Genomic DNA, 23,319 nt, shown 5'->3' on the forward strand with positions numbered 1-23,319 from the left:
GTAGTTAATGACATGACAATTCCTTATATGTTAAGTATAGAAGGTAGGATCTAAAAAGGAGACTGGGATGAAGGATAGTACTGTTTTATTTTTTCTTTTCTAAAGTTTCTAGATTTGCTTAAACAGACTTGCATTAATTTGGTAATCTGAAAAATACTTATGTTCTAACCTCTCTTTCCATTTCATTTCAAAATATATTTGGAGTTGTTAAATGTGGTAGATAGAATAATGTCTCCTCCCAAAAATGTCCACATCTTAATCCACAGGACTTCTAAGTGTGTCACTTTACATAGCAGAAGGTATCCTGAAGATATGATTAAATAGAGGATTTTAAAACTGGAAGGTTACCCTGGACTATCCAGGTAAACCCCTTGTAATCACAGAGTCCTTAAAAGGAAAAGACAGAGGCAAGAGAGTCCGAATCAGAGAACAGAGACGTGAGGATGGAAGCAAAGGTCGGAGTGACGCAGGGCCACAAGCCAAGGAGGCCTCTAGAAACTGCAAAGCGCAAAGAAACAGATTCTACCTTAGAACTTCCAGAAGGAATACAGCCCTACTGACACCTTAATTTTAGCCCAGCAAAACTGATTTCAGATTTCTAACTCCCCAAATATAAGATAATAAATTTGAGTTAACTTGAGACACTAATTATGGGGTAATTTTTTGCAGTGCCAAAAAAAAAAAAAACTAAAATAATAGATGTGAACATAAAAATTGTACTGGTTTACTAACCACAAATCAACAAATTATTTTTAAAACTTTTTGGCGTTTTTGTAAAATTATAGTCAGAAACAGCCTTTTTCCTATACAACGGGGAAACGATTAAAATGAATCTAATCACAGATTCACAGCAGCTTAGATTTGTGACAGCACCTTTGGAAGCCAACTCCTGACACTTCCAGTCCAGTGCTGGAGTCTAAGTTCCTCTCCACCCTCAGTATCATCTAGTTGTTTCTAGAAGTTCTAAACTACCGGTAGTTCTTCATTTGGGTCCTGTGTTTGGTCTCTGCTGCAGAATATTTGACAGCCATTTTTTTCTTTTACTGTTTTAAAGTGGATGGTTCAGTGACATTGAGTACATTCAGGCTATTGTGCAGTCATCACAACTATGCATTTTTGTCACTTTTTTGTCATCCCAACTTGAAACTCTGTATCCAGTAAACAAGAACTCCCCATTTTCCATCCCCCTAGCCCCTGGTAACCTCTGTCCTATGTTCTGTTTCTATGAATTTGCCAGCTCTAAGTACCTCATAGACGTAGAATTACATAATATTTATCTTTTTAATGTCTGGCTTATTTCACTGGGCATAATGTTTTCAAGGTCCATCCATGTTGGTGCAGGTATCGAATTTAATTCAATTTTAAGGCTCAATAATACTCCATTGTATGTATATACCACACTGTGTTTGTCTGTTCTTTCTGTCGATAGACATTTGGGTTGCATCCAGCTTTTGATTTTTGTGAATAATGCTGCAATGAAAATTGGTATACAATGAACTGTTTGAGTCCCCTGCTTCCAGTTTTTCTGGGTGTATAGCAAGGAGTGGACTTACTGGGGCATATCTATGTTTAACTTTTTGAGGATTGTCACACTTTTTTCCACAGTAGCTATACGATTTTACATTCCCATCAGCAATACACAAGTATTCCAATCTTTCCATATCCTCACAGAAACTTGGTGGGGTTTTTTTTGTTGTTGTTATTTATTTTGAAATAGCCATCCTAATGGTTGTGAAGCGATCTCTCATTGTGATTTTGATTTACATTTCCCTAATGAATTGACAGACTTTCACGGACATCCAGTACAAGTTTTTGGAATACAACCTGTTCCTGATACAGAGTATAGAAGATCTTGAAACCTCTAGGGAGGAGATAGGTGGTAGAAATAATGTGACCTTAGCCTAATGACACAGTCAGGAATATAAGAAGTCAAAAGAAGCAGGGTGCAGTGGCTTGCACCTGCAATCCCAGCTACTCAGGAGGCTAAAGCGAGAGGATTACTTGAAGCCAGGAGTTCAAGACCAGGCTGAGCAACATAATAAGACCCCGTCTTTAAAAAGAGAGAGAAAGAGAGAGAAGCAAAAAAGAGAAGAAACTGACCATCAGCAGACTGTGGACCTACATAGGTTATCTCAAAGAAGCAACCTTTCTCCCATATGTTCAGGTTTCTTGTTTGAAATTTTGCCCAGTAGAGGCTAAAACTACTGTTGTCACCAACTTCCTTTTGATTTCTAGATACCTGGGGCTTATATCAGGGAGAGTCTCAGCAGGAGACATGGAACATGGTGAGTCATAAGGATCCCTCATAGAGGGATCATTTGTAACCACCCCAGGTCTGGAAGGGGTGAGGAGAGGGAGTGAGGACCAGAACCTGGAGACCAAATGAACCAACCATGGAGAGGAACACCTGACCTTCAGTGAGGGAAGCAACCAGCTCAGGGCAACCCCTAAGAATGGAGCTGGGGAACAAGGCCCTGACTGTACTCCTTTCCTCCCCTCTTATGGAAAGAAGGCAGAAGCCAAAGGAGCTTACTGAATCAGTCCATGCAAGCCAGCCTCCAAGCCCCTAAGCAAGGTAAAGATGGATCCAAATGGACAATCGGAAGACATCCAACTCAAAGCTATAGGTGTATCTACATTGAAGTTTCCATATTTCCCATGAAATAAATATAAGCTAATAAAACTCATACTTGCTTATAAATCAGGTATAAATGCTTCAGCCTGGCATTCACAGCCCTTGTAATACAGCACCAATTCTCCTTTCCAGAGACATTTACATTATACTTTGTACACACCTTTTATTCCCAGCGAGAGTGTAAACTTTAAAAAACAAACAACCTGAATGCATCTCACCTTTTCCTGGGATCTGTGCTTTGGCCACAATATACCCTTCACCCCACTTGCCTAAGAAGCCTCAACCCCTGCTTTTAACCTCTGTGGCTCCAATACTATCTCTTTCATTAAATTCCTCTTGATCTCTTTAGCTAACTGTGAAATCTCTCTTTATTTGGCTTCTTAAGCACCTTACTTATATTTATTTTAGGATCTGAACCTTGCCTGTAATATTAATATTGCTTTCCTTGTAAGGAATAGTAAGACAAATATACTATAGATATTAGCCCTTAGATTAAGAGCTCCTTATGATAAATATGCTTTTGTATTTTCATTTTGTATCCTTGGGGTCATCCATGACAGTGCTGGCTGATTTGAATTGAACGAAGAGTACCCTTGCTTACCAAAAAATGTGTTTAGGTGGAATTCACCAAAAGTTGCTATGATACAAGTTGGAGGAATGTGAGAAGGCCCATGATGAAAAATAACTTTGCTATCCAAAGAATCTGTTACTAAAACTAATTTTCAGTTATGTTTTTATGACCATTAAAATAAGTTGAAATAATAAGAAATGTGAATTGGCTCGGTATTTAAAATCTTATCACTTCTCTATTTTAAAATTTTCCTGTGAACGTGATTGCAAAATTTAGTTGACTTTATTTAATCATTGCTATTCACAGCATGTCCACATTGCTATGTTCTGAAACCTTTTATGTTTGAGGCTTCAATGTTCCTTCAAAAAATTCATGATATATTTGGGAGAAAATATAGATACCCAGAAGTTAAATGGCAGTAACTGATTTAAATAACTATTTGAGATAATAATGGAATCAATGTTAAGAAATGATTAATTAGCAAATCAATCATCTTGGCATTAATGTTTTAATGAGAGTAAGAAGTTGGGTTGGTCACACAAGACTTTATGGAAGTGGTAGGATATGAGCTAGCATGAAAAGGGAGGTAGAAGGAAATGTAACTTACAGGAGGATCTTAAATGTCAGATGATCTTACTCCATATGCAGAAGGTGGAAAGAAAGGAAAAAGGTAGATTGATTTTGTCATCTAAATGTGTTGCCATGGTGCTGATTTTTATTGGATAACTGATGTTAAATTTTCCTGGATAAGTACCTTACCCATTTAGAACTCACTAGCTGTCTTTAAGCACCAAAGGTCTTTTTACACTGAAACTCTGATATGAAAATGGTATATATAATTGTATGTATATTTGTGGGATAGAGCAGATCTTTAAGAGCTGCTGAAGAAGTGGATGCAATTCTTACTCATCTGTATTTTGTGGTTAGACAAATTCCTTTATTGGCATATCAATTATATCCTTTCCAGGAGAAAGTGATGGGGGTCTGTTTATTTAAATTTAATTCTAACCAAAGGCTTAGCGATGTGGAAAGGACAGTAACTCTAGGAAAAAAGTAGGTATCTTATCTTAGAAACAATGGTAGCAGGGTAAAAAAAAAAAAAAAAAAAAAAAAAAAAAAAAATCTAGGCTAGGCTTTGTCCGACACGGATATGAAAACTTCAAAAGGCAGATTTTTAAAATATCATGATTAAAATTGATGTGATCTCATTGCCTCATGGACGATGGCTCTAGTGGATTGGGAAGCTCTTAAAAATAAGATCATGGTAATATAATTACAAATGATAGTACCAAAAAAGGAACTGGTAGGGGCTAAAGATATCGATGTGGCTGCACGGGGAATTTTATGAGAAATAATATTGTTAAATGGCATGTAAGAGATGTAGGAGAAAGGGCTTACAGCCAAGGAAGACCAGAAGATAAATCATTTGTAAATGGTTTCACAGAGAATAAAGCCCAGGACAAGTTGAAGTTTCCAGAAAATGAGGAGAACTTTAAAAAGTTGTGGTTAGGGGAAAGTAGGATAAGTAAGACAATGTATACCTCCATTTGGGAGAGAATACATGGCCATGGATGACCAGATGTGAGAACTGAGTTTGAATTTTAGATTGCCACTGTCTAGTCAGCACTATCATAGATAAATGTGAGAAGGTACTGGCTGGTTCAAAATGAACCAAGCTTATCTCTGATTACTAAACAAAGGGTTTATTTGGCTTACTTCTCTAAGCTTCAGTTTCCTCATTTGTAAAAGGAACATTCATCATTCTACCTCCCTCTCAGGGTGGTGGTGGAGAGAATTTTATGAAAAAATGCACTTATTAGGCAGGTTATAATGCAAGTTATCAAGCCAGTGACTGGCAGAGAAGAACATGTTGTTAGCTACCATCACAGGTATTTTTGTTGTCAGCAAGAAAACATAACTCCCAGTTGAATTTGTCAAACTAATGTTTGCATTAGAATTCATAGCATATGTAGCAAGAAGTGAAGTGATTTCAACTCTTTGGAAGACAGAAGAATTCAGAGCCACCTCGCTAGTACCCCAAACCCAAAAGGCATAAAGATAAAACTTTCCTCCCAAATATATATTTACATAAAATGTCACAGATTCAGGCTGGGCAACATATTCTATAAGAACATTACATATGAAAAAGTAAAGGAAGTTAATGGATAATCTGCTCAGTTGAGCAAATAGCACAGGGACAATACCAAGAGATGAATTCAGCCTAATTACACAGTACAGGAGGTTCTACATCCATGAAAACTGAGACCATTGTCATGCAATACCCTTCACCGAGAAGACAGTATCTGGAATGTTAGCATCAGTTCCCCTAGTGCCGACAGTAAGATTAACTAATAGAAAAGACATTGACACAGTAAAGTACAGAAGAAGAGGAAGAAAGTAATGAAAAATGAAAACATTTTATATTTAGTTTTCTCTTTCTATGCAACTATTGGAAAAGAAAATATTTTAAGAAGTCATTACAGCTGACTTTTAAATGTACCTTTTCTGTGCAGGCTCAGACATAGAACTAGTTCTGCTGTTTGGAAGTAGCTTTGGCCAGACTTCAATTCAGAATAGGAATTCAAGCTATGTGAAAATTGAATGACCTTCTGTTTCATTGAGACCCGTGGCACAAAAAGAGTTCTGATGGGCACTGAGGGGTACTTGAAATTGTAGAACACAATGAAGCATCAGATAAGAGCTTTTGACTTGACCTGTGAGTCCCCTTCCAACTTTGATGTACTTTGATTCTGTATGAGCAGTGGTTCGATGGGATGTGTGGAATATATTTGCTTGCAGCCACCCTGGAATGAGGATTTAACTAGGATGTAAATCCTCCTAAAGGAAAGCACCCTATAAAGCACTAGCATTGGAAGAAACTTGCATTGCTTCTCAACCACTATCAAAATTATTCCTGAAAGTTTTGGATACAGGCTCTCTCCTTTGGTATATTGTACTCTGAGTAGCTGGAATGAAGGATTCAGAGCAAAATGAATGTTATAAAAGAGGACTTTGATTACAGATTTTAAAAATGAGACCAAGGTAATTGTGTTTGTACTCAGAGCAGAGCTTTTTGCAGAGAGTGAAAGATTTCAGTGCGTAGCAGTGAAAAGTGATGAAAGATAAGCAAAATGTGAAAGACTAAGATGCTGTATTTTAAGTTGGGAAATGGATTCAGTGCAGAGTCATTCTGTTGTGGATATCAGGTTCTCATGCACCATTGCTGAGCTTAGATCTTGGCTGAGGATTGCCGCTCACTGTCTTGGCGGTTCCTTGTAATGTTTACCTCTTGACATCATCCAGAAAATCAATGCAGAGTCATTAAGCAAATCTCCCAAGGAAACACCTGCTTGTTGGCTTTAGTATTTCATAAGTCTCTCTAATTCTCTCTCATTCTTTACTCCTCTGGTGAGTATTAGAAAGGACTTTGCTCTTCTTTCCTGCATCATGTTCCTTTATTTCTCTATACTTCTTCTCAAATTTTTTTCCATTTTTCATCTCTTTTACTCTCTTAGCCTTTTCTTTTCTCTCCAGTCTTTATCTCCAACCTCCTCTCTCCCTTTCATCATTTCCCTGTCTCTTTCCCTGTCCTTTCATTTCCTCCCTCTTTTCTCCTGGTTCTGTGTACATATGACAAAGGAACCTGTGCCTTCTCTTTTCTGTATGAGTGAAATTGGTTCTCCATTTTCATAGAACACTTTAAACACAGAGAGATTGACAGTTGTACAGTTTTAGTGACAGTACTTAAATGAGAGAAAATTCAAGTTATCCCAGAACTGAGTATAATTTTTATTAAAAATTATGGAAGGACCAACTTCAGATGTTTAATTAATTTATAGGCAGATGAACTCCTAAAAGAGAGAATGTTCTTCAGGAATCTCATGAGTTCAATATCCATCACTTCATACCACTTTAGTTTTCTGGTTACAAAATCCCACAGATAAAACTAACAGGCATTTGGCTGGGAGCGGTGGCTCACGCCTGTAATCCCAGCACTTTAGGAGGCCAAGGCAGGCAGATCATGAGGTCAGGAGTTCACGACCAGCCTGGCCAATATGGTGAAACCCCGTCTCTACTAAAAAAAAAAAAAAATTAGCCAGGGATGGTGGTGCACACCTGTAGTCCCAGCTACTTAGGAAGCTGAGGCAGGAGAATCGCTTGAACCAGGGAGGCGGAGGTTGCAGTGAGCAGAGATCATGCCACTGCATTCCAGCCTGGGTGACAAAGTGAGACTCCATCTCAAAAACAAACAAACAAACAAAACAACTAACAGGCATTTTACAAAACAACCAGCCTCTTAAACATAGGCAACAAAATGTGTTATTCACATAATACTGCTTAGAGCCCAGCTCTCTTACCATCCATCTAAACATGGAAGAGAAAAGAAAAAAAATGACCTAATTTTTACAGACTTCTTTCCAGCTAACTTCACCTGTGTAGCAGCCTGAGACAAATGGTTTTTCGTTAGTTAAAAAGATGAGACTTGTAGATCTCCTGGACAGTGGCAGAAACAGCCACACACACCCAAGATAAGCTTTTGATGTTGATCTTAAAAAGCTGGTATCAGTTGTATGTTCTCTCCAAGAAGGCTCTAAAATTGGTTGATCTACTCCTTGTAAGCCTGACCATTTGAATAAACTCACAAAGTTGTTCTATGTAAACCTCAGACACTTTGAATCCTATTAAAGGAATATTATTGCCTATAAACTGGGTATCTTTGGTTGCAAAATAAAAATAAATAATAATGTATCCACTACCTCAGAAAAGAAATATAGTAGATTCTGTTTGAAAGGCTTAAGAAAATGCTCATTTTCTTCTAAGCTTTGTTTCTGAAACAACTAAATTAAAACTGAAAAACTGGAATAAATAATGCAATTTGAGTGGTCTATGCAGCGTAAACAGTTGAACATCTGAGCAGCTCTCAGACTTAATTTTTCTGATGAAGATTTAATATCATATGGATACGACTTTATTAATGTTGCATGAAAGATTAAGAATAGCTAAAATGATCAATCTCTTTCCAGTATCTCATATTTTTAATGTTTTAAAAAGTTAGATGTTTTAGTTCCTTACTCTGTAGTATGCTAGGGCAAAGATCCAAACTGCAAATAATGTTAAAATAAGCCATTCAGCCTAATATCTGTTTTTCTCATAGAGCAAACCCAGTGTCTATTCATTAAGGCAAGAGTTTTATTTTGTTAATGTTTTCTTTGCCAACCTAATGTTCTGAACAGATTAGTGTTCTGTTTCTAGTCAGATCTTCATCAGATGTGACACTTGATATGATGTTAGTCCATCCTGGCCCTTAGCTCTGAAACATGCATGCTCTAACCCACATGAAACATTTACATACAATATAAGATGAAGGTACATGATTTCATTTTTACCAATAGGTGAAAATGTATATACCCACACAGTTTGGTATGTTACATCTAATAGAAACCTATCAAACTAGCAGCATCTCACCTGCCTAAAAATATTTTCTGCCACCTTCATATCAAGAATATTTTTCACATCTCATCTAAGGAGCAGAGATTTTTCTCAATTTGCATTTTCCTCTGAAATATTCAGAAACTTTTTTTTTTTAAGTTAAGGAAAAGCCACTCTTGCTTCCCTTTAAGCCAAGTAGCTATTTTCACTATTCTCAATATAAGCAAAATGCATTACTTGCACTATGATGAAGAAAATGAATACACATTATGCTTAGTACATTGCTGTTTAATGCATCGTTGCTAGGTAGGTTTGAATACAGAAATCAATTCAGAGTTTGTTGACTCTCACGTCATTTATTCTGAGCTTGTCAAATTCAAATAGAATAAGATTTTCACAAAATTATCTGTTCAAAATAAGGGTTGTGTCACCCTTCCAGAGTCTGATGCTCTCTAAGCATAGGTTTAGAGCTTGAGATGGGGATTCTTAAGCAAATAATTTTCTGAAGAAGATTCTCAGGTGAAAGCTGCAAGGGAATGGGGGAAGTAGGCCTGGGGAGAAGTTCAGCAAAGATAATAGTTTAACTGGAATCCAACCATAGCCTGATCCCATGGTAATATAGTTTGGACATTGTACCCTCCAAATCTCATGATGAATTGTTATCCCCAATATTGAAAGTAGGGCCTGGCAGGAGGTAATTGGACCATGGGGGTGGATTTCTCATGAATAGTTGAGCACTATCCTCTTGGTGCTGTCCTTGTGAGTGAGTTCATATTAGATCTGGTTGTTTAAAAATGTGTGGCATCTTCCTTGCTGGCTCTTGTTTCTGCTTTTGCCATGTAACTTGCCTGCTGACACTTTTTCTGCCATGAGTAAAAACTCCCTGAGGCTTCCCAGAAGCTAAGCAGATGCCAGTGCCATGCTTGTACAGCCTACAGAACTCTAAGCCACTTATACCTCTTTTCATTATAAATTACCCAGCCTTGGCTATTTCTGTGTAACAATGCAAGAACAGCTTAACATACACGGGGACCTCCTAAGCATGAATAACACCAAAGTGCTGTGATCCTGCCATGCACTCCTAGGGCCTAGGGAGGCAGCCTTCGGTACCTTCTAAAAGGCACATCTCTTCCCTGGTACTCCCAGGCAAGGTGTCTCCTGTACAGTGGTGTCCTTAAGGAGTTGGCTTATCCTGCCTTTCAGAGCCCATCGTGTGTATCTATTCCCACCTCCACATTGGGTGCTATCAATGTGGTGACTTGAAATCTACCATGGTAGGGGTGTTAACACCACAGAAATCTGCAAATGCTACATAGAAGCCCCCCCTTTTTTTTTCTGGAGAGCTGGATGATAGAGATTTATCAGCACATCACTGTTCTTCTAGGTCAGGGGCAATTCCCAGAAGAAAGGTGAATTGATTGCAGCCAAAATTAATAGAAGCTGGGGGACATGTCCAGTGGCCTCAAAAAGTGAACCCAGGTAGATCACCAACTATTGCAGCCAGTGTTGGAAAGAAAGCCTCAGATTCATTACAAATACTCATATTCGAAAGGACTCCAGTGGCCATGGTTTGGCCTCCTGAAGAATGATTCCAACAGAACTGCCTGTGCCCTGTATTTCAGGTCCCCCAGGCCCAGTTGCCACTATCTCCTTCACAAAGGTGAGGGGCAGGGGAAGAGCACAGGCCTGATTACATGGAGCTATGACTTTTCTTAGTTTCATCTTAATTCCTCTTTTAATACATCTTTGTGTTAGTCTGTTTTCACACTGCTGATAAAGACATACCCAAGGCTGGGTAATTTGGTAATTTATAAGGGAAAAGAGGTTCAATGGACTCACAGTTCCACATGGCTGGGGAGGCCTCACAATCATGGTGGAAGGTCAAAGGCGTGTCTCTCATGGCAGCAGACAAGAGAATTTGTGCAGGAAAACTCCCCTTTATATCAGATCTTATGAAACTTACTCTCACAAGAATACCAAGGGAAGACCCACCCCTGTGATTCAATTACCTTCCACCAGGTCCATCCCACAACACATGGGAATTGTGGGAGCTACAATTGCAGGTGAGATTTGGGTGGGGACACAGCCAAACCATATCAATATTCTTTCTTTGCTTGCGTCCTCCAAGACCATAGTTCTTCTAGTGGCAGCTTTGCAATGATAAGGTTGGCATTTAGGTATGGCTTTTGCCCAGTGCCTTGGCAGTCACAATGTTCTCATCTTCTTTACCAGTTTAAGCTTCTACCCATCCAGAGCCTGGGAAGTCCTGGGCTATTTCACAACCCAGGTGCCAATCAGCTTCTGGCCAATGACACTGTGTTTCCAGCACCATAGCATTACAACACTGTAAATGCATGCTGGAAATATGTTCAAAATCTAAACAGAGGAAATAGAGGGGAGCTTTTAGGCTTCTTCAAGCATGTGATCTTTATTCTACACATTGCCTTTTAATGATTCACAGTTTCTGAATATAAAAGTTAAGGTTGTTTTTTGTTTTTTTTTTTTTTTTTTAACCAAAATCTTAATAGCAGTGAGGAAATAGGCCTATGCCAAGCAGTTTTGAGTTCATGCTGTTCAATCAATTCAACGTATTACTAGCATTTTCCTCAAGAGTGTAATATATGACAACTGCCAAGCTTTCCTTTTGCGATTACAAAAAGGACAGATACTGGAGTGAGCCATATTTCTGCACTGCAGGGATATAAAAAATGAACTGCTAAAAACGGCCCGGGAGGAATGAATAGCAATAAGACATCAATGTCATCTGTATACTGATTTGTGATGAATTTTCAAAAGGCTTAATGGTATGATGCTATGATATATAGGGGCCTCCTGAAAGTTAATAACTGTAAGTTATCCACTTGGAGGAATGTAATGGGGGAAAGCGAGTGGTCACAGATAATATATAAATAAGTAACTTTATTAATATAGTCAAACTGTTCTGTGTTGTTGGCCTCTGTGATTAGAAATATAAAATTAAAAGAATCATGGAGACATGGGAAAGCTGAATGTTACACAGACTCCCAGGATTACACACTTGGTGAGAACTTTAATTTGACTTTTAATACATTGGAATCAATCTGTTAAAGGGAAGAATGTAAGAGTTTGTCAATCACCTTTCAGAGGTGAAGTAGTAACAGAGACTTTGAAGGGAGGCATTCAAGTGGGAGCAACAAAATCTGTTTTGATGAACAAATTGTCCTTGCCAATTACCATGAGATCTGGTATTTCCTACATGGATGGTGTAACACGGTGTAATATCCATATAGGATGGTTGAAATGTCAACAGATATGAGGCATAAGATCTGCATAAAGATGACCCCTTTCAATCTATAGTCTGGGTTCCTTTTGGCCCACTAATTTTTATGGCTGTGTCAGATAGCATCTGGTTAGCAAGGTATGTAATATACAGAAAGCAGTCAATAAATGTTTATTGAATGAAATAATAAATAGATGAATTCTAAAATGCCTCAGATCCTGGAATTACCAAATAGATGAAAAAGGGGAAAGGAACTAAGTATATTGAATACTTACTACTGCCATTTATACATACATATTTTATCTCATTTAATTCCCCAAATGACCTGAGATGGCCAGTTTTACAAACCAGAAAACTGAAATGTGCAGTTGTTAAATAATTTACCCAGAGTTACAGAGATGACAAGAAACAGAGCTGAGTTTTAATCTTAGATTGTCTGACTCCAAAACTGGTTTCCTTTCCAGAACGTTGCACTGAAACTGAAGACAGGGGAGAAATAGATTCCATCCATATCAGGGGCTTAGGAAGAAGGCAGCATGGGTCAGAAGAGTCCTGACCTTCAGCCAATTTCCTTCTCTTTGCCATGTTTTGAGAGCATAAGGGAAGGTGGGTGCTCTGATATCACCATATTTCAGCCTATTAATTGCATCTCTGCAGCCTGTTTGTTTTGGCTCTAGCACTATACATATTTTATCCTTAGGAGTGGTGTTACATGTCTGCTTTGTTTTCTGATCATTGCTCTCTTCCCTGGCAAGGTGGCGAATCACATACTGAATGTCGTTTCTGAATGGGTAATTTTTTTACACCCTTCATCAAAAAAATGGCACATAAAATACCCAAGATAGTTATCATCACTGCAGCAGTTCTGGCAGCTAGAGAGTCAGGGGAAAACACACAGTTTTAATTTCTAGGTCACGATATGTATGTTTTCTCTCTGTAAAAAATGGCAGTGGTGCTCTCTCTGTCTCCTCTGCAGTCTGTCTTCTTGGCTCTGTCTCTTACTTTGAAATGAGGACAGACCTTAGTATTTTTGCAGCTGGGATGTTCACCCCGAAAGCATGATTGTACTTTGGAAACCATAATAGGCACATTTCCAAGTTCTTCAGGGCTCAGAGTGGATCAGGAATAACTTGTAAAGTCGTGAGCCTCAAAGGACTAGCCAGTGTAAATGGCCTGTCTCTGTTTCTCCTAGGCAGTCATCCTTTAAGTCATTTCATATGATGTGCATAATTTAACAGGGGCAAAGCTGACACATCCCTGCCATTCATTTCTCAGGCTGCCCTCAGTTCTCTGTGGATAATAATAATGATAATAGATGGAAATTTAAGATTTGTGCGTCTCCTAGTTCAGGGTTAAGATGGAAAGGAATTCAAGGGTGACCCTCAGTTCCCAAGTCACACCAGGAAGAGGACAATCAAAGGTTTTGATTGCCATAGTATTTGGCTCAGCATCCCCACCAAACACTATTACTGCCAGCTTACCCCAGCCTCCCAGGGTCATCCCTTCTGCACAGTCCTGGGAGACATATGTTTCTTTGGAGGCTGGTGCTTAGGGATGTGTGGTCATTCGGACTTCTCTAACCCAACAGCATTCTACTCCACTCTTGCAAGCACTGTTGAAACATGACACAGCTACTCCCATCATGAGAGTGGTATTTCTCCAAAGAAATAAAGAAATTGTTCCCAAGCCTGAAAGGTCTGACCTTGAAGGGACTTTAGTCTTTCGAGTTTCCCAGAAGATGGCATGGCTTTCCCAAATTTCACAAAAATCTCAAACAGTTTAAAACAGGATCCCTGAAGACTTGCTAGGATGCCATTTGAGTGAACTACACCAGGTGAGACTCAGAGACTGAGTCACCAACACAAGGATGTCTCTGCTAGGCATATATGTCTTTAGACTCACCCTGCCTTCAATCCTTCAACTGCCAAAAATTGGTGCATTTCCTCCCCCCTGCTTTTCTAGAGATTCTCACTACCAGTTCCAAAGTTTCCTTTGCTATTTCCTGAGAGTGTCCTGAAAGCTTTATGTAAATGTGTCTTAGAGGCTAGAATCAATACCATTGTGATTCTAGAGAGATATGCAAATTCAGCTCCTACTTAACTCCCTGTGCACAGGAAAGAAATTCCTCCCACTATCCTGCCATTCAGGAGGAAGCCTTAGTTAATGGATGCCCTCCACTCTGCCCCTTAGCTTCCACCTCTTCCCCAGCTATAAAGAGCAGGTAAAGCCATTGGGTTGAGCTTTTCCTCCTGTAACTGAAGGATAGATTCTTAGCACAGACAAGTGAACTGCCTAAAGAAGGCTATGAGGTTTTTTGAATGCTATTAATGTGAATGCAGCATTATTAGACTGTACTTTGAGTTTTAGATGGATATTTTATCCTTTTGTTACCAAGGCTTTTCAAAAGATAAAATATACATTATACTGCATGGAGTATATGAAAGTTCAGTAAAATATGATAATGTTGCTTCACACGCTGTTCTCTTGGGTATGATATCAGGAAAATGTTTTCCTCTGACAGCCTCTTATAATGGATGAAAATATTCCCTTTCATTGCACACACAGTGCAAGGTTTGAGGCATATTATTGGAGTCAGGTAATCTGCCTCTGAAATACTGGTATTTGAAAAGCAAATTTAAGGCTTAGGACGTTTCAGCTTTATGATCATTGACACTGATGTTAGTAAACTCTTTCACTGGCTACGAAGAAGAGAAATGGCAGGCAAGTTTTTTCTTTTTTTTCTTTTTCATTGCCATTTGCTTTGTAGTGACTGCACCATATGGAGCACAGTAAATAAACTATGAAGGTGGCAGGATGCATGAAAACAAGGAGTACACCTGGACTCCAGGGGTCCCTAGCAAGTTACTTTACTTGTAGTAAAGTACGAGTACTTTACTGACTTGTAGACTGTAGCTAATATTTAAACACGGTGGTGAGGACTACAGTTTACTGGAATGCCCCCATTATTGTACCTAGCACACAGTGTTTCCACAATTTAATTTTAATTTTACAGTGAAATAGCTGACCCTGGAAATCATGTCAATAGAGGCTACTCATGTAATATCCTTGTGATTTGAAGTCGATGTTATTTATTCCGTCAAGTTTACTATACTACTTAGTCCACAAAAGAGGTAATGATGCTACATATAACATGGTGAAATAGATGCTAGATTTGTGGGCTTTATAGAATGTGGTATCTGTACTTGTTAGTCTTCATGAAGTGCAGTAATTTACATAAATTACTCATGTAATCACTCATGTAATTATAATTTGTCATATATTTAACCATGTCTAATGGTCTGTTTGCTTATCTCTGAGGCTACAAATTATTTGGCACATAGTAGGTGCCCAATTAATATGCACCAAAATTGTTGGTCAGTGCTTGATAAATGCTTATTATGTTTATTTGGACTAAGATGACCAAACTAGGTTAAGAATATCCAGAAATTTGAATGATTTCATTATCACTTCTATGATGTTCCTCAGAAAATGACAAGTAGATATTTCAGAATTCTACAGATTCCGAAGAGGTGTCTCCATCATGTCAGATGATTAGTGCCTAACTATAGACCAACCAGACTTCCATTTTGGTTTTCAAACTCCTTTTGTAGCTCATTACTATTCTGTCTCATTCTTTTACACTTCTCAATTGTCCTTTTTGTATCATTCCAACCAGAAGTCTCAACTCAGCCTTTCTTTCCTGCTTGGCAGATCAAATATACGCAGGGCCCATTGCAATACAGAACCATCCATATAACATGTCAACTAATGGATCTGGTAATGCTATGTAGAACGAACCATTTTCTCTAACTCTTCATTTGCTCATTCAATTTGGATATGCAAATAATATCCAAGATCATTCTCTCACTTAGTCTGCACAACCTCATGAAGTCGTCAAGGCAGGGTGTTAGTTATTGCTGCAATAATGCTCTCTAACCACCATAAAAATCTCAGTGGTATAAAATGTCAGCATGTATTTCTTGCTCATGAGTCTTCAGGTCTGCTGGGGAAGGTCTGATTCAAGCTTCAAGTCAAGATCAGATGTATACTATGGCCCAGGGTGAAGAGGCAGCTACCTACAGCTTGCCCTCTTGACTGAGATTAAAAGCTCCTGGAGGGGCAAGTGGAACCACACAATGCCACATAATGCCTTAGGTTCAGACTTGGTCCACAGCCATCTCCACTTTTATTCGACTGGCCAAGGTGCATGATCACCTGTGTATCCCACCCACATTCTTTTCACTGCAGAGACTGGCTTTTACTTGAAAATGTAACATAGAACAGTTCAGAGTTGACAAAAGTGATAAATTGAATGTGTCCCAAATGTGTCCCCTCCCTGCAATGACAACCACCTTTAAGATTCATTTTGCTTTACAAAACTTAATTTTATGAGCAGTTTGGGGGAATTGCTATTGGTATTTTGTAAAGGACATTGTGTCATTGGGTCTTCCAGAAGGAAGCCCCAGATGAGAAATTTCTTTAACCCTAAGTGCTAGAAAAACCTCGCTTCCTTTGAACAATCGATGTGTGTGTGTGTTTTGTTTTGTTTTCCTCTCTATAAGAACGGTGTAACGATGCTGTCCATTTCCCTTTGAGTGTCGAGGCCTTCAGAGCCAAATTTTCACTTGTAATAAAGTTAGAGGAACTTTATAAGCTGGTGAATTACTCTGGATCCTGCCATTCTATCTGCATTTGTCTTTAATCTGCTTTGATTTTTGTGTTGTTTTTGTTGTTACATGTAATGTTAGACACAGTATGTTTTTCTTATCCTGTAAGCCATAACAAGTCTTTTGTGAAATGAGGCAGGGTAGAAGGAAGAACAAAACAATTAAATGAAGCTGTGCACCATCAGGAACGGCTGATTCAAAAGAGGGATATCAGCTGGTGTGTTTCCCTGCTCTTTCGTTGTTATCAATTACCGTTGGTAGAAGGATATTTTGTTTATAATCAAAATTAAACTAAATCTTTGGAGATTAAGTTTTCTGAAAGAGCTTAAGGGCAGGATCAAGGGGGATTGAGCACATTGTCTCTAATGCTGCCCTCTCACCATGCCCCTCTCTAAGCCTCTCCTCCCCCCACCTTCCAGGATGAACCCACAAAAGGACATGAGCCTCCCCTTCTGTTATTAATTCCTATCACCCTGCTTCTCATGGTGCATCTGGTTTAAACAGCTTCAGTCACCAGGATATGAAAAGAAAAGATGATGATAAGAAGAGGAGCAGATAGATTAAGCAAGCAGTGCAGGGCAACATTTTATTACATGTCCATAATTTTTAAATTGAAGCGAAAAATATTTCCAATTACAGAGTGGAAGAACTTGCAGTAGTTTAAAAGAGCCAGTGCAGGAAAAATGGTGAAGGGGCTATGGGATGGCGGGCAGGCTGTTGAATAAAGGGGTCTTTCTCGACATTCTTGTTACTTTCTGCAGTTAACATCGATGAGATGCGAACATTGAACAAGAGTGAATACTGCAAATCTCAGAGGTACTAAATGATCTAAGAGAATAGGATGCTTTTTCTGGGAAAGTAAATTATAAAAAGCTGAGCCTCCAGTTGACTATTAAATAAAAAGCTATCAAAAGAACATCTGCAGAAGATTCCCTGAAATGGGGTCTTTGTCCTCTGAGTAGATGATTGGAAATTGACAGGTTCCATTTCATCTCAACACTGTAATTTTGCTCTTATGAAGGGTTGCTTTTTATTTCTAATACTTGCCATGTTTCTTTAGTGTCTTCCCATGTCTCAAAATAGCTCAATAAAAAGAGCAGAGGACGCTGAGCTTCCCCCTTTCAAATTTACAGCGTTTGCCTCTGAATTTCACCTGACTTGCGTGGCTTTCAATTCCTTGAAATCATGGTAGCAAGCTGGATTCTTGGTCTTCAGATAAATAGTGACTAATTCTGCAAGCCTGACCTCCAGTTCCAAAGAACTCTGAGCTCCCCTTCAGTGTAATTCTACAGAACCAGGGATGACATCCAGTCTTCTTTGGTATTGCTTTAGCTGGAAAAAAAATGAGTTTTTATCTTTAACAGAGGCCAGGAAAGAGATATCTCAGTACACCTTTCACCTTCTGTCTCACCTGTGACGAGGAAGTGCCTGCGCATTTATAGTGACTATGGGAAAGACAGCACGGCTGCTTTGAAATATCATGTGCGCTGGAGCATGCGTTCACTGGAGGTACAGTCGTCCCTGAAATGTAAGCAGCTGTATCCCTGGCTTTTGCAGAAAACCAGATGAAGTAAAAAAAATCAGTTATGAAAGGCAAGGACATTTTATTCAGTGAGAGTGGCCTATTTTACTAATGTCTTTGTGTCGATATCAGATTAGCATAATCAGAGTTTGATTCTCTCTGCGTTTGGACAGATGTTACAGTCCATGGCTTTCCTAGTGATTTGGTAAAGTAGGGTACTAAATACATCACTGGAATATAAGTGGTGACGCTGTGGGTTTTAATCCAGTGAATGCGACAGGAGTCATTTGGAAGATATAGCATCATTCCTTATCTGAACTGGCTTTTTATTTAGTAACTGGATTTGTGTTTCCCCAGTAGTCAGGAATGAATGTGGTCAGTATACTTAGCTATTCCTATTGGCTGCCTCCCATTTTATTTTGGTGTAGAGCTAGCTAATAGCAAAAGTGTCTCAAGTGGAAGTCCAGAACAAGAAGATATGGAGTTGAATGCTGTCAGAGGAAAACCCGGCTTCTTAACAAAATCAAATCCAGCAGGCAGCAACTGCCAACATGATAAATATTCTAGTCTTTAATATCAGTGTACATACTGGGCAGAAGAAAAGGAGAAATTATTCACACACTCAAAATTTGTTAAAATTATGTCATTTGACTTCAAGGGAGAGAGGCCTAAGGAAATACAAAGTTCAGACGGAAAACTCGGGCTGAGCCTGACTCTGGGCTCTCCAGGGACCTTCTGATGTGTCAACGTGACCAAAGTAATGACACCGCCATGCATGAGCTCTCCCAGGTTCACCATTTGTGGGAATGAGTTCTTTCAATTAATCTGTGTGCCTTAGCAACTGCAAGTTTCATCTGGTACCAGGTGCATGCAGAAGCAAGGGCAGAATTTCAAATGGAACTGAATTTCTAATTGTAAGTTGGAATTGCCTGGATGGTAGTGTTTGTGGGGCAGAGAACACAGTGCCTTTGAGATCATACAGTACTGAATCTGATCCCAGCCCTTCTACTTTATTCATTAATTTACTCACTATTTATTGAACACCTGCTATGTGCCAGGCACTGTTTTAGGCTCTGGGAAGATAACTGAAAATCAGACAGATGAGGTTTAAGCACTGGTAAAACTTACATTTTCATGAAGGTTTTACACGTCAGGTTCCCCAGGAAACAGCCTCTGACGTGGACATTCTGCACAGGAAGTTCATTGAAAAGGGCTCTCAGGTTTAAGTCCTGCGGGAAAAAGGAAGTAAGAAGGACTGGACCATGAGACAGGCTCAATAAAGGCTGCAGCTGACCCCGTGGAAAGCTCTAAAGCTGGGATGACCCTTCAAAATGGTCCCCCATTGTGCCGAGGGAACCCTCATCTTTAGACAGGTGTATAGGTCAGTCATTGACTGTGGACTTACCGGGAATGAGGTGCAATCTTGGACAGGGGCTCTTATCAGCTAAAGACAATCCTGGGAAAGAGATGGCCACTGAGGACTCCCAGCAGTTGGGGGAATAAGTCCTTCAGCCTTGAAGAGGGATCTGGTCAGGAACAGATATTAAACCAATAAAGTACATAAATATATATACACACACATATACGTATATATGTAAAATATTTTTAATGTGGTAAGTTAATAAAATAAATAAAACAGAATGAAAAAAGGCCGGGGTTGCTATTTTAGATGGGGCAGCCAGGAAGGCCCCACTGAAGGAAGAGGTGACATTTGAGCCAACCTAAGTGGAGTAAGCAAGTGAACACCAGGAAGTTGATTATTGAGCCAAAGAGAACAGCTGCTCAAAGACCATCAGGTGGTACGGATTTGGCACATTCAATAAACAGGAAGAAGGTTACTATGAACAGAGGACAGTGAGCAGAAGGTGAATTCAGGTTACAGAAAAACGGCCAAAAATCTGATTGTCAAGAGCCACATAGGCTATGGAAAGGAGTTTGGTTCTAATGCTGATGTTATAGGAAACCACTGGAAAGCTTTCAATAGAGATTGGAAAGACTTGGTGTAGGTTATTAAAAGATTGCTCCAAGTGCTGTGTGTGAAGTTGACTGTACAAGGTAAGGATGGAAACAAAACACTAGGAAGCCACTGTGTCATCTGGAAGAGACGTAAGACATAGTAGATGCAAGGTGCAGATAAGTGATATAGTGCAATATCTGTCTCAAAGGTAGGGCAAGCAGGACATGCAGATGGATTGGACATTGGTTGTGAGAGAAAGAGAGCAGTCATTGAGTGAATGGCCCTTTGATATATTGAGATAGAGAAGACGGAGGGAGGAGTGGGTTTTGTCAGGGATGAGAGATCAGGAATTCTAATCTAGAGTTACTGAGTTTGAGGTGCCTTTTAAACATGCAAATAGAAATGTCAAATAGGCAAAACACATGTCTGGAAACTATGAGAGAGAGTGGAGCTGAAGATATAAATTTGTTGGTCCATGGCATATAACAAATATTTAAAGCCAGGGGCCTAGGTTAGACTCTCTAGGAGTGAGTGTAGTTAGAAAACAGGGCTAAGAATTGAGTCCTATGGTATCCCGACGTTTAGAGATTGGCAGGCAAGGGAGGCACCAGCAATGGAGACTGAGACGGCACATCCAGTGAGAAAGGGAAATCCAGAGAGTGTGGTGCCATAAAAGCCAAATGAACAAAGTTTTTCCTGTAGAGAGCAATTAGCTGATCATTTGATTTAGCAAGACAGAAGTCATTGATGGGAGCAGTTTCAGTGGAATAGTTGGGGGGAAAAGCTGCTTGGAAAGTTGATAAATGAATATAGAATGAGATAGTGAAGGCAGTATAAAAACCATTAAAAATTTTTTGACATAAAAGGGTGCACAAAATGGGGGTAGGCTAGCTAGAGAGAAATAGGGATCAAAATAAGTATAGATATTCATCCAGGAAATATTAGGATATACTTGTGCTGATGGGAATAATCCAATTCACTGATGATGCTAAGGAAAGACAGATTCTCTGTAGGTGTCAAGTCCTCCTCCACGCAAGAGAATGTGGGATCCTATCCAAGAAAAGAGGTGCAGGCCATCAGTATGTGAAGGGACAGCTCACCCCCATAACTGGAGGGACAGAGGAGGGTTTCTGTGTGAGTGCAGCTGGGGAAGTAGGTTTGGTTGTGGGAAGATAAAGTAGCTCTGCTTTATGTTCTCAAGTGAGAATCAAGGTCATCAACTGAGAGTGAGGAGCGGTAATTGGAAATTTGGGTAATGGGGAAGGCAGATAATAAAATAGCTAGCCCTGAATGTGGGAGTGTGAGTTGATTAGGGCAATGTGGGAGAATGGTGAAACACACTTGAGATTTATGGTTACAGATGAAATGATAACTGTATGTCTTTATCTAGATTCATTAAATAGCTTGGGGATAAGAACAGAGAAGACAGAGAGCTAGGTCCAACCAGCTATAAGGAATGACATGTGAGTTTGATGAAAGAGAGCAGCAAAGGGTTGTTAAAAAAAAAAAAAAAAAAAAAAAAAAAAAAAAAAAAGGACTGATAGGGATGATGGGCCATGAACTCTAAGCAGGTAAGGAGGAGAGCCAGAAAATGATAGAAATACCACTTACTAGCATGTGGCACTTCTATGCCTTGTGCCAAGAGGAGAAAAGAAGTGTGCCCAACTTAACCAACAGTCAAGAGCTTACTCTGTGTCATACACTTTTAGATCACTTCTCAACTTATCTTTACAACAGGCCCAGAAGGTCAGGGGGAATTAACTCCACCTGAGACTCAGCGCAAACCATTTACCCAAAGCCTCCTGTCTCCAAGCCTAAGCCCCATTTTCCACCTCAACGGCTGTCTTAGTACCACAGGGAAGCGTCAACTGCAATTTATGGAGCACTGATGGATAAACTTTTTGATTTCCAATCTTAGGGCAAATATTCAACCGCTTATTTTGTCATCATGAAGAGAATATAGAGAATTTACTTACATCTTTGATGGTTGAAATTCTTGTATGCCTTACAATTATCTATCATGCTGAACATGAGAGCAAACCAAGCAGCCACCTTAGGAGGTTGGGAACATGTAAATAGTATTTTTTAATGTTTCTAGATCTCTGTGAAAATGTAACAAGTGAACCGAGATTTAGAGGATTAAATAATTCATCTAAGCATACTGAACTAAAAAGTGGCAGAGCAACTGACCTTAAACCAGCTCTGAACAAGCTGGAGAGGTCCAAATTCCACAGGGTTTGTATTACATGCACTGCCTCCGATGGGCATGAGAAGCAGAAGCAGCCTAGGATAGAGGCTCCTTCACCGAGCCTGCAAATAATACAGGTAAAGGGGGCTTAGGGATAGATTAGAGGAAGCATTGGCCCTCTTGGGTATGAACTTAATACATAAGCAAACTGAGCTAGAACTTGCTCCTTGGGCATATAAAATTTCCAAATGCACATTTTTATTGTGAGGTGTTTTTTTTTTTTTTGTCCTTTTTATGACTTAAAAGCTTGTCATGTGACTTTTTTTCTGTACTCTGGTGAAAAATGCCTAGAAAATATAAAAGGAGCTCTGGGCCTTCTTCATGGATAAAGGGTGGGTGAAGTTGGGGGACTTTATCTCGCTGCAGTGGCTAATTGAGTATTCAGCACCAAAGCTGTGAGCATGGCCATTAAAAGGCAAGGAGCTGGGCCAGAGGAAAAGAAAAATGGTGGGAGAAGGCTAAGGGGTTTGGATGGATGAGCCAGTTTAGAAATTAGAAAGATCTCTGATATTCCTATAAGCAGGTAGCCTCATTCCTCCACATTGGTCAAAGGAGAGAACAAAGGCGACAGCACTGTACTGGTCAACATGACCTTGTAAGCATATAAAAAGAGGGTTTTTTTGTTTTGTTTTTAAAGAGCCATATACTATATACATCAAGGGTTATCTCAGATTGTCTGGGACTTTCTCAGTTTTAACACTGAGATTCTTGCATCCCAGAAAGCCCCTCCATCCTAAGCAAACAGGGTCGGTTGGTCGCCCTGTGACGCATACCAGATAAACAGAGACTACTTATTTCAAATATGCTTGCTTCTAGTCCCACACACATACACACCAGACCACACATTTTCCACATACATGTCAGGTCATAGATTTTTCCATTTTTGTATAGAAGATATGGCAACCCTGCTACATCCGGGGAACCCAGAAAATTTTATCCCATTTCTAATTATCCAAGAAAGAATTAAGACCTTGATAACAGAAAATAGCTTACTACCTTATTCTCTTTCCTTTGTGTTCTAAGAATTCTC

At 39.4% G+C, this 23,319-nt stretch overlaps 1 protein-coding gene and 1 long non-coding RNA gene across 2 annotated transcripts in view; both read left to right on the forward strand.

The window, feature by feature from the left end:
• The window catches only part of LOC105472409 (carbonic anhydrase 10), a 544,782-nt gene that overhangs the window by 249,449 nt on the left and 272,014 nt on the right, over nucleotides 1-23,319 (forward strand). The gene's annotated exons all lie outside the window — the stretch shown is intronic.
• The window catches only part of LOC139359613 (uncharacterized), a 61,473-nt gene that overhangs the window by 4,025 nt on the left and 34,129 nt on the right, over nucleotides 1-23,319 (forward strand). Inside the window, exon 2 of the long non-coding RNA XR_011615755.1 lies at nucleotides 1-23,319. This exon is cut by the window's right edge and continues 34,129 nt beyond it. This is a non-coding gene — a long non-coding RNA (uncharacterized lncRNA).

Source organism: Macaca nemestrina, chromosome 17 (genome assembly GCF_043159975.1).
Source record: "Macaca nemestrina isolate mMacNem1 chromosome 17, mMacNem.hap1, whole genome shotgun sequence".
Lineage (NCBI taxonomy): Eukaryota > Metazoa > Chordata > Mammalia > Primates > Cercopithecidae > Macaca > Macaca nemestrina.